The sequence below is a fragment of the Myotis myotis genome, unplaced genomic scaffold (genome assembly GCF_014108235.1).
Source record: "Myotis myotis isolate mMyoMyo1 unplaced genomic scaffold, mMyoMyo1.p scaffold_m19_p_22, whole genome shotgun sequence".
Lineage (NCBI taxonomy): Eukaryota > Metazoa > Chordata > Mammalia > Chiroptera > Vespertilionidae > Myotis > Myotis myotis.
The window spans coordinates 5,566,819-5,579,316 of record NW_023416327.1 but is presented as its reverse complement, the minus strand read 5'-3'; the positions used below and the strand labels follow the sequence as shown (position 1 = coordinate 5,579,316).

Below are 12,498 nucleotides of genomic sequence, written 5' to 3'. Positions count from 1 at the left end.
TAGAGCAGTGGTTCTCATCCTTCCTAATGCCACGGCCCTTTAATACAGCTCCTCATGTTGTGGTGACCCCCAACCATAAAATTATTTTCGTTGCTACTTCATAACTGTAATTTTGCTACTGTTATGAATCATAATGTAAATATCTGATATGCAGGATGTATTTTCATTGTTACAAATTGAACATAATTAAAGCATAGTGATTAATCACAAAAACAATATGTAATTATATGTGTGTTTTCCAATGGTCTAAGGCGACCCTTGTGAAAGGGTCATTCGACCCCCAAAGGGGTCGCGACCCACAGGCTGAGAACCGCTGGATTAGAGCAAAGTGAGCCTGGAGCAAGTTACTGCAGCAGGTGGGGGTGGAGGGAAAGCAAAGGTGAGAGACATAGTCAGAGTGTCGAGGAAAAATTAAAGGGAAGATATCCTGAAATTCTAGGAAATCTCCACCAATGGAGCAAAGAAAAAAAAAGACCTCTACTATTCTGTGAGCACAAAACCAAACTAGGTTGGGGTCTCAGACAATTCGCTCATATGATTGCAAAGACAGACAGGAACTCCCGGATTGGAGAGAGCTCCCCTGAGGGCTCCCAGATTGGAGAGGGTGCAGGTCGGGCTGAGAGACTCACCCCCCATGCACGAATTTCATGCACCAGGCCCATAGTATAATCATAACATTGAAAATGCACTTTATTGGGTTTCAGTTTTCAGGACCAATTACCAGACAAAGTACAGATAACTTAATTATGATAATAACAATGAAATTCAGTTTGCAATAATAGGAATGGAAAAGTAGCATAGAGTCTGAGAAGAGGTGGGCATACTAGTGAGGAGGGCAGAGTGAAAGGAAGTATAAAGTATAGAGAGGAGTTATAAAATGCTTTCCAATATGATGCTCAGAAACAAGGTTTAAGTATATTGCTTAAAGTTTTTTAGGTCACTACACTCATAACTAAGAAACATTGGAATGAGAAGAAAATGATAAAATTGGCCACATTTCTTATTTTTCATAGTAAGATAAAATACAATATATTGAGAATGACAAGTATTAGTATATCATCACAAGTAACCACTAAAGAACCTAAACCTCAAACACTCAAAGGAGATGCTGTAACCATAAACACAGGTTTGGCTCAATGTCCCATAGAAAGCCAAACTCATAAGACAGGTGCTGGTGCAAAAGGAAAGAAGTTTATTCAGGTGACAGGACCTGGGAGAATGGTGGACTCCCATCTCAAACACCATCTCATCTTCCTGTTCAAGCCTGGGTTATCATAGGGATATAGAGGGGAGGGCTTTTTTCCTACCCAATTATCTCTCTAGCTTTTGGCATCTCTTGCCCTATCCATTCATATGTCTAGTTTTTGGCATGTTGGGGCACTGTCTTTCTAGCTTTTGGCTTGCTGGAGCTCTATCCACTCATCTTGCTAGTTTTTGGCATGCTTGGTGTAATAACCTCCATGAGCGCCATCTTGGCCAGTGGAGGAGGCTCCCCAGCTCTCTCTCTGACTGGGTATCAGGACCCTGTCAGGAAGTGTGGTGATGCTGCAGCCTTCAGGTCACCTCTTGATGCTGGACACAGTGACTGTACACCCAGGGGAGCTGGTTGGAGCCCATGGGGCACCCCTGGGTCCTGGTACTCGCATCCTCTACCTAGCGTCCAGGTTCTCTGCACAATCTCCAAGCAGCCCAGCCTTCCAAAGTGGCCAGCCAGGCCCACACTCTGACTGACAGCTGTCTAAGTAACAATGCTTTTGGGGAGTGGGCCTGTAGGTGATGTGCTTTAAGTGTGTGGTCCAGTTTCCAATGTATGGCTCTCAGCTCTAAATTTGCCCTCAGTTGCCTACTTTATAAAAAATGGCTCTGAGCTTTTAAAATATTTGTTCCTTTATCAATTAGCATAATATTAAGTTTATCAGTAGAAGGTACTACAAAGGTGTTACAGAAGGAAAGATTTCTGATTCCTAGTTCCAGAGCACTTACCTGGCATCAGCAGGCTTCTGCAGTACCCACAGCTTCCCAAGGGCCTAGTGCCTGCAGTAGGTACAGCTTCTCCAGCACAGGGTCCCTGAGGGATATGGTGGCCACGACCATGTAATGGCTAGCATCCTCCCTCAGGGGGTTTATAGAGGATTGCCTCCCATGAGAAAAGCTTTCTTGGCACACTGGAATGTGAAGTTATAGCAGGTTCAGGGAGACACCTATCATTTATGACTCAACCCCCAACCTTTACACCACAAATTCAGCACACTAGGTTTTCATTGGACATTTGTGGGATGAAATCTATAGTGAGGGTGAAATATGTATTGGTGTGTTGGGTGGTCCCGGTGTGTACCTGTTGTCCTAGCATACTTATTAGTAGCAATTATTAGTAGCAGTTCTTCACTTCAAAATGTATCCCATTTGAGCAATTTATCATAGATTTTCTCTAATTTTATTCTTTGGTGACAGTATGAAGTATTTCTCTCTCTCTGAGAAAAACATGAAAAAATATATAAATATATAAATATATATATATATTTATGTAAATATAAATACTTTATTATATATATAATGCCTAGTATAGGAAATGGTACATAGAGCTATGGGATTAAAGATAGGGCATGGTTGGGGTAGATGGTGGTTATGTATTAGGTATCAGGTTTGAAACAATGAATAATTAGGTAGAAGTCAAGATAAATAATAAAGAAAACATGTAATGAGAAATCCAGATAGTGGCCAGGTGATTCTTTTTGCTCATAACAAGTCCACTGAGCAGGCAGTATGCAGTAGAAAGAATTTTGGAAGGAATGCTATGAGGTCTGGGTTAATGAGCACTGTCCAACTACAGTTGCTGAAAATCTCTTCCACACCTGACCATCGGGATCGAATAATGCTCATAAAATAGTTACATTACCTGTTGAATAAATATGATTGAATCTCCACAGTCAACCTTTATGTCCTGCTCCAATTTATTTTAGTTGGAATGAGTTGCCTCCTCTTTTACTTATATGTTCATCTGAATTTTTGAAGGCAGATCAAAGTGGCAAAGATTGTAGACACTTGATTAGTTGTTTTATGTTATTATTTTCTATGGAGATTTGGTAAGGAACTTTATTGCAGATCATGGGGAAACCTTCTGAGACCAATTATCCTCAAAGGCCAAGTTAAATCAGTGTTATCTGGGCAGAAGAAGAAAAATATTTGTGAAGTTGGGACCCTCAGACCCACTGACGGCTTCAGTTGCCAGTCTCCCTCTGCTGATGACGACAAATTCTATTTGACAACATCTTGAGGCAGGGTGTTCAGTTTTTTTGTTTTGTTTTGTGTTTTTTTATTTTATTTGTTTTTTGAAGCAGAAATAAAATTTTAATTGTTGCATCTACTGACATAATCTACTTTATTTTTTCCTTTTTAATTAGTGATTTTTTGGATTCTTTTACTTCCTGAAAGATGAGAAGGCAATTTAAAGTATAAACAAAAGCTATTGGTCCTTTTAGTGTTTGTCTTTGAAAGGGGCCACGTGAGGACCTGACAAGCTCAGGGGAGGCCTGCGTGGCGGTCTTGCAAACTCAGAGACCTAAAGTAACCACAAAGGATGGTCTGAAATTAAACTTTAACCAAAGCAGTTATGGTGGACAGTTACGTCCTAGGCCGGTATCTTCACTGACAAGGTCAACCTCTACCTTAACTGAGCCTATCTGTCTGTATCTATGATAAAATACCCTTGAAATGTCTGGGTAACTTGTAACTTCCCTTTTTCTGGAGCCCCTGGGGCACAACCAAATGTGCTGGGTCCCAGGACAGAGACCACAAATTCCTTCATCATCATGTTAATTGTTCCTGCACCCACCTAAGTATGTGTCCATCATTTTACTTTTTATCCAATCCCAGGGGTTTCCCTGCTTTGCTTTATCCCTCCTCCTTAATCTATCACCAATGAATTTCATGTCACCCACCTATGTCCCTCCTTTGATTGCAACGTCTCAATACAAATGTAACTCGCCGTTCTCTGGAGCATTATCTCAATTCATTGAGGCTCTGCTTCCCGGCATATGTCGACAGTTTGGCTCAAATAAACTCACAAACATTCTTTACAGGTTTCAATGTGTTTTTGTTTGTTTGTTTGTTTTTGTTTTTCGTTAACAGTCTTTATGAGCTTAACCACTGACCGGTGTACCAGTAGAGACTGCAAAATGGAAAGGCTGCTTACCCAGCCCGTTACTTCCATGTGTTTGCTTTCAGGCTGGGCAGCGGCCTGGACCCAGCAGACAGGGAGCTGGGAGGCCTGCTGGCTGAGTGAGGGCTGAAGACGTGCTGTTGTCAGGTACATGGAAGAGGCCCGGGGGGACCAGGGATATCCCATTTAGAGGAGACAAGAAGTAGCTGCCAGGCTGGAGAGGGGACAGGCAGGCACCTCTTCGCCTCTTGGATACGGCCACCTTCACCTTCAATTGGGGGATCGGATGCCCCTTCCTAGTGCCTTCAACCAGCTTGGGAGTGGGCACACCCATTCCCAGAGGGCCATTCAGAAAATGAGGATATTAATTTTACTTCCAAAGAGTGCCTCGCTCCAGTAGAACACCGGATAAATAAGTTCTCTTGTAACGAGTTTTCCAAATGGGTTCACTGGTGGGAAGGCGTGAGCATGCCTCGGGGACCTAACAGCATTAAGCAGCTCTGTCCACTGGGCAGGGACTCTTCACACCTACACAGGGCTGCCTGGGGCGGGGGGGGGGGGGGGGGGGGCAAGCCAGGACCAGGAGCTTCCCGGGCATAGATGCTGACTGAATAGAAGAACTTTCATGCTGACTTCCGTGTGGGAGGAGAGAGCCCCATCACAGCAGGTGAGCCGAGGCCTAATGGCCACCTGGCCTGAATGTGAGCACAGAATCTTGCCAGGACTGGATCGCTGACCTCTGCAGTCCCTTTTATCCTTAGAACATGAAGTGACACCAGCTAACAGAGATGCCTGCATTTACTTAGAGCCAAGCTAATCGATGCAGTGTTTGGGCTCAGGATTATTGGCTCATGGCATCATTCTATAGGCTTGGCTGCATTTCATACCATTGGCCTTGGCACCGTTGGTGTTCTGGGTTGATGTGCTCATTCCCCATGAGCTCAAGGGCCCTCAGAAGCCGTGTGCTCCTGCATAGCTTGCAAAGCGATCAGGTGTAAGATTCCATATTGTGGAAAAGGTATCAGGAAAGAGTAAAAGATCTCTAATACGGATTCTTATTTGCGGGGGGAGTGGCTGCTACCTGCCTCTACCTCAGTGCATGAGTACAGCACACACAGGGGCTTTATCGATGGGGCTTGGGCAACTGTGACAGCCAGCATGCAGACTGTGAGGGCTTGGACAGCTGCCAGGAGACAAGGGATGAGGGACCAGCCTCAGTGGGCTCCGCTGCTGGGTTGTCCCTTCTCAGTTCTTCGAGGCAAGTGAGCAGGAGAGGGTTCAGCCCTTCACAGACTGGGGGGTGGCCTCGTACGTTCCCACAGACTCCGGGGCCTTTCCTTCAGTCAGTCCAGTCCTTCCCCTGCAGATTAACGTCCCTGAAGACTGTCCTCCATTCTACGGCTCAGCAGCAAACCCAGCCCGAGGCTGGAAATCAACTGGCTCAAGGCCCCGCACTCAAACGCTCCTATTGTGCTGAACTTCTCATTGTCTTCAACACTGTGTGATCTGATGGTGCTGCTCGGAATCTCAACGGAGTGTTCCCTAGCACACAGCTTGCACTTCTGGACCAGGGGGGCGCTGCCACGGCCTCCCTTCTGTGCCACACTGTCCATCAGCCGAATGTATTGCTGCTTCTCTGAAAGCTCACCACAGTGGCCACATTTCAGCTCCAGGTACCGCCGGGAGTCCTCCCGCACAGGCCGGAGGTTAGTGACGTTCTCTGAGCTGCAGCGCGATTTTCCCCACAGGGGCTGGCTCAGCCCGGGGCTGGCTGCGGTCCCTGCTTTCCAGCCCATCTGGAATGGGGGGCGCCCCGCAGGGTGTCCAGTTTTGTGGAATGATGCAGAGCACAAATTCACCTACTTAGCGCTGTCATTCCCACTTGGAATGCTCAAAAGGGAAAGACTGCTCTTTTTTTATCAAAAGATACTGAATTTGATTATGGAAAATGATGGAACTTCATTGTGGTGGCAGCATTGTTCCTGCTCAGGGATGCCTCAGGTACCAAGTGTCAGCCTCATGAGCTTGGGAGGAGCAAACTCAAAGCAGGCATGCGGTTCTCCACTCTCTGCACTGATTGCCCTGTAGGGGCCAACCTGACATATGAGGCTGAGTTTAGACATCAGGCATTGTCTGCATGGAGGCCAGAGAACGTTGCACTCATCATTTCAAACGTATGGCTGGCTCACAATATTTAAATAAAACTTTCATTAAAAATTTGGCTTGGTATTTTCATAGACACAGACAGGCAGTGGTAACTTCTGCCCAGGTAAGGGGGTGGTGGGGACATTTGAATACCCACAAGAATAATGAGAGCAGGATCAGTAATTGTACATCTTGGAAAATATTTATCCTGATAAGTTGACCGTTTGGATGTGTATTGTAGAATGAATGATATAAAAATGGATAATGCCTCAAATATAAATTTTGGAAGAAACCTCCATAAAGTTTTCCTTAATGTATTCAAAACATTTTATACAACAGTTTAAGATTATAAGTTCAGAAGTCCCTGCCTCCCCCCAAAAATGACAGAAAGTAAAACTTTACTAACACAAATAAGAGCTCTGAATAGCATTTGAATTCCCATCACACCACACCTGGTAAGAATCAGCCTAGCACAGCATCATCCATCATGCCAGGCTGTCAGTTCTGACATCCTTTAAGTCTACGTTGTGTGCTTAATGACTACATGACCGAAAATGTAAACAGACACCACACATACAGGTATGTGGTACATATATGTTTGTGTATATTCGAATTTGAATATGTGGTATAAAGAAGCACCAGAAGAATTATGGCACACAAATAGCCCATGAAAACATACACATGCAGACATGCATGCATGCCCCTAACAACAGCTAAACCAAAAAACAAGCAACTTCTTACATAAGAACACAAAGCTCATTTTAAATAATTTACCCAATGCAAGAAAGGTCAGGAAACAGATATCAATATGTGCTCACCAATAGATAGATTATAGCCTTATTAGACACTCCTTCACCCTTCATTATGACACATCAAATTGTGACTTACTAATAGGGATTCAGGAGTAGCTGGTGAGCCCAGCACAAGTCCTGTATTAATAATTCATCAGCCATGCACTCGTGCCTGATGCACACACACACACACACACACACACACACACACGCACGGTGGAAGTACTTGAATATCTGAAAGCCCATGTGCGTTTTGGCTTTAAACAGAAATGCAACAACTCAGATTTCACAGATTTCAATTTTACTATTAGCAGATTGCTTGCCTTTAATTGATTATAGGAGCATTTTTTATTATTTCAATCGCTTATTTAGCATCTTTGTAGTACACTAGGAGTATTGAGTTTAGCAATTGTTCTCATATTCCAGGAAAAGGCATCATTTGAGGTTTGCAAATGGTCTATTTTGGGGGATTAGCAATAACATTTGTAATTGTAAAAATCCCCAACCCTCTCCCCCCACACTGCAGCACCCCCTCTCTTCACTCAGGGGTACAGATGTAAGGACACATGGAATGCTATAATGACAAACATGGAAATGAAGATGTTAAACTCCAAATTGTGTAATTCTCTTTCATTAAAAGGCACAGAATTAGTTTTGCTGCTAATACATTGTTAAGAAATCCAAAATATAAAATAAATAAGATGACTGTTTTCATTTGTATATTAATTTTCTCATTTTTAACTTAGTAAATTTTCAAGTGCCACAGTTTATGTAAAACTGAATCATAGTATAAAATATAGTTCTCAAATATCTTAAAATATTCTCATAATGTCACATTCATCTAATAGTAAAATTCTGTCAATTTACGCAAAAGGAAAAGGAAAAGGAAAAAGGAAAATTATGCACACATATATTCACACACCCTCACACACGTCTACATGAATGCACACACACATTCACACACCCTCACACACTTCTACATGAATGAACACACACATTCACACACCCTCACACACGTCTACATGAATGCACACACACATTCACACACCCTCACACACGTCTACATGAATGCACACACACATTCACACACCCTCACACACTTCTACATGTATGCACACGTTTTTCTCTTTATTTTTGGAAGTTGCCAGGATGTTAGCTGTGGCCTCTGCTGTATTCAGGCTCCAGCTCCAAGGGCTTGTCTCTGTGGCTGCTAGGGGCCCGGCTGGCCACACTCATCCCTCCAACTGAGTGTAAGCCTGTCAGGGCTGCGCATGCACACAGGACACAGCTAAACGGTCTCCCCCTCCCGCAGCTCCCAATCTCAAGGAGTATCGACAGGTAGACACAAATGAAAATAGTCTCTCAAATGTCTCTTCATTTTTGACAAGATTAAGGCAATCATAGATAAAAGTGGTAACAAATAAAACGGGCGCTATGTCACTGTGGATCTTCAGAAGAGGTATATTAATTTGCAGGTTATTTTTGTTTCATATGTGAGTAAATATTTAATATCTAGAAAGATGATTATGTATGTTAGGGATCTGACATTATGAAGAAAACCTAACATACAGGTTGCTCTCAAATGGTTAATATCTTTTGTTCCCCTGAAAGTATTATTTAATTTTGCTTTTTCAGCAAATATAGACAGAGCCTTTGGTTAGGTAGCTATTTGAAACTAAATCATTCCACCTGAGGGCCATCCTGCGGCTAATGCCACATTAACTCCAAGGATGGTTTCTCACTGTGGGGTGTTCCCCTTCCTCGTTACTTACTCTAACGATGGCCGCCGGCCAGAAGGCACTCCTTCCCCCAAAAGGACACCTTTTAATTTTCATCCAAAACAACAGAACGTATTGCAAGTTAGATGTTCACAAGGAAACGTCAACAAAAGAAGGAACTGCACGCATCTGGCCCTCTGAGTTGTTCTTTCAAAGGTTATCGGCAACTATTGCTTCCAAAGCTGCGTTTCCACTGCGTTTCAGATGCCAAAATATGGTTCACACAGTATTAATAAAGGGTCACACCAGAGTTAATGAAAAGGTTCCATGTGCACATCCAATAATCATGTACCTAATTAAAGGTGTGGGCAGTCCAGACGCATAGATACCTTCTTCCTACAAATACCTATTGGACCTTTCCGCACTGGCCGTGAGGCCCTGTGGCTGGCCGGTGCCTGAAGGCGCACTGGGAGTGCTCAGCTGGTGGCTGGCACTGGGCTGGACGAGGGCTGGTAAGGAACATTGTGCAGTCTTTCATGGTCTCCCCGCCAGCTGCCACCAGCTATGGGTGCTGAAAAGATGCTGTCACTTCATCCAAAGGGATTTACTTGGTCAGCAGCAACATTTACATACAAAGCATGCAGTTCAAAGGCTGGTAAAAGGCTTGTGAGTGCACAAGAGCACATGTGTTTGCCACAGGAATACATCCTGAGGACATTTTAGTCCCAAAGCCAGGATCACTGCCAGGGGCACGGTGGCAGATGAAGGCAAGGACCTTTACCACTCCAGTCATTACCTTCCAACCATTCCACTCACCCTCATGAGTCTGTTATCAAGGCCGTTAGAAAGGAAAGAAAGGAAAAGAAAAACTCCACCCCTGCAGTGGGGCTAAGGAAACACACCGCAGCTCTCACATTGCCGGCTCACCTGCGTGCACACACCTGTTCCTGGCGCCTTGTGTTCTCCGTGTCCACAGCCACAGTGAGACCCACAGACCGTGTGAGAACCGGAACAGGGAGCCGAAGCTCGCAGCGTGGTACAGGCACTGACTCAGGGTCACCTTCGAAATGACAGAGGAGGTTGCTGAATTGTCCACAGCAGGAGGCTGGGAAGGTGGTGGCGTGAAGGCAGCCCCTCGCATGACGGTAAAGGTGAAATCTCTGCGGTTAGTGCTGGAGGGGAGGACATAAGGCTACCTGATCGGCTACAGCAAACACCAGCCACAAAGGCCATTTTATTTAAAGCCAAAGGAAAGCACAGACTTCACCTGTGAGCATCCACCAGTACTAGTAAAAACGCACATTTCCTTGTCCAGATCGGTAAGGTAGCCATTCCCAGGTCTCAAGAGCAGCATGTGGCTGGGCAGTGTCTGCCCTCCCGTGGACGGGCATACAGCCAATGACCATCCTGTTAGGCCCGGGGACCTAGAAGAGGGAGACTGCGCAGAGGCGAGTGCCTTAGGCTGGATCTCAGCGTGTGGCAGGGGGTGCTCCTACCTGAGGTGTAGCTTATGTGCTTAAGCCTGGTTTGACCTCAAGACGCGTGGCAGAAGAATTGTTCCGGCTCTAATGTGCAGAGAAGGCCCTGCAGCAGTGTCTTAGTGATGGGATATGGAACACAGGAGAGGCCTCCCAGATGGCAAGAACATCCCCACCCCAAAGATGGTACACTGAGCAAAGCGAAGAATTGAGGCGAAATTGCCTTGTGCAGATTTTAAGAGAAATTTGTCAGAAGAGATGCTTAGAGCGTGTGCAGGAAGGAGCAAGCTGTTAAGAAGTGCAGCACAAGTCAGAGAGTCTGCCTTTAGATGTCACTGCAAGCTCGCTGCAGCGTTTCCCAAACTCCAGCAAGGGTTGGGATCCTTTGAATCCAGCCCATATCCGCTCCAGCAGTCCCAGGAGTGCAGTGTGCACCATCTAGCTCTCCTCACAGAGGCTCTCGGGCAGTGGGCCCAGGGGAGCAGCCTCGGGAAGCCTCGGACTCGCCATGGCCTTCATGCAAGCTCCCAGCTGCCTTCCATCTTCCATCGTCACCTTCACTGTGCGGACAGGCCCCCAGCAGACTGTAGCACAACAAACGCAAATGAGCGGCACCTGCGGCAACCTGCAGGAGGGGGCAGTGGTATGGGCCAGCGTGTGCCCCCAGAGTGGTCCCACCTCCCTTTCTCTGACCGCTTCGTTCCATACATTCATGCTAAACGAATATTTCCTATTTAGGAATATGGCTTTGTTTTGTTTCTGCTTTTATCCCAGATTAGAGGGAAATGTTATACATATTACCAAATGGGTAATATTTCTTAAGTTGACAGCAGTTTCTGAGGGGAAAAAATAGGCCAAAATAATGTGACCACCTCACCCAGGCCCCGTTCGCTCATATGAAGTAGGCATTTCTCGCTGCGGAAAAGTGACTTTTGGGCTTGAATTGCTTTTCCACCGGGAGGCAAGGCAAAGGCTTGCAAGTGAGGGGCATTGTGTCCAAGAAAGTGCAATTAACTGTTAGACCAAAACTGACTCCGATAGCTGGCATGCAACCTAAAATCTGAGTAAAACAGACAAATCAAATATCCAGCAAAAGCATCACCAAATGCTGCACACGCATCTGTCTATACATTTCTAATCAGTATTCATTTCCTGTCCTTAAAATAAACAGAAAACAGATTTCTCAGCTTTCCCTAAAATCAATCTTTTGCAGTATCTGTCAGTTTCTCCCCCCCAATTAGTATTCTACATCCATTTATTTTTGTTGTAAGTTAATTTTTTTAACGTACCTTGGCACGCATGTTTCATTCAATGCTTGTAAATGAAGTGACAGACTAACACTGTGCTCCTTGAGGCCATCAAACCTGTAACTTTGTTAATGAACTGAGATGAATCAGAGATACCTTATTAATTATTGCTTGCCTGGTAGGTAAAGCTTTGGCTTTTCACCTCACTGGCCCAGAGAACAAGATTGCCTTTGGCCATGTCCAAGGGGCTCATTAAGGCATCTCTGGGGATTGGGGAGGAATTGTTAGTGAAAAGCAGTGGTCAGTGCCCCTCCGAGAGCCAGCAGCGGGAGGAAGCCCTCACCACCCAGGACTAACGAGGCGGTTGTGCTACACCTGTAATCAGACGGGCCTGGAAGTGCCTGGAGACCACCGTGCTCTCTTTGCGATTTGGGAAGTTATCTGAAAACGCTGAATCCAATCCATAATTGATGTGTGCACACAATTATAATCCTCCGGATAGCTACAAACTGTTGCCGTTGCAAGCCTCAAGGAGTGGTAAACTTTAACATACGGGGCATGAGCCAAGGTATTTGATATAATAAAAGAGAAAGCTATTGGCAGCAGGAAGGGAACGGAATCTGTCTGTTTTTCTAAATGAGCGTAATTACACAGAGCTTCTTGACAGCTAGTACACGAAAGCATAGGCGATACTGTAAAGAACAGGCTTTGTCATTTGTAGCGTACATATTTCTATATGTGCACCGTTTCTGTAGTGCACAGAGCTGAACAGTCGCTTCTGAGTGAGTCGGCCATCAGACATGGGCTTTCATTGGGAACAGACATGTGCTCCTGCAAGTTGGGGAGGACGGAGATGGGGAATTCTGGCAATGGACTCACAATGAAGATATTTGTTAAGCTTTCAAAATGGCAGGTCCCTCCAGATGGTTCTGTGATGAGGCTGCGCAGTCGGTGGGTTGA

General features: G+C 45.1%; 1 pseudogene; it reads right to left on the bottom strand.

Annotated features, from left to right (window-relative positions):
• Window positions 1-5,437: 5,437 nt before the first annotated feature.
• On the bottom strand, window positions 5,438-9,954 carry LOC118679024 (annotated as a pseudogene).
• Window positions 9,955-12,498: the final 2,544 nt, after the last annotated feature.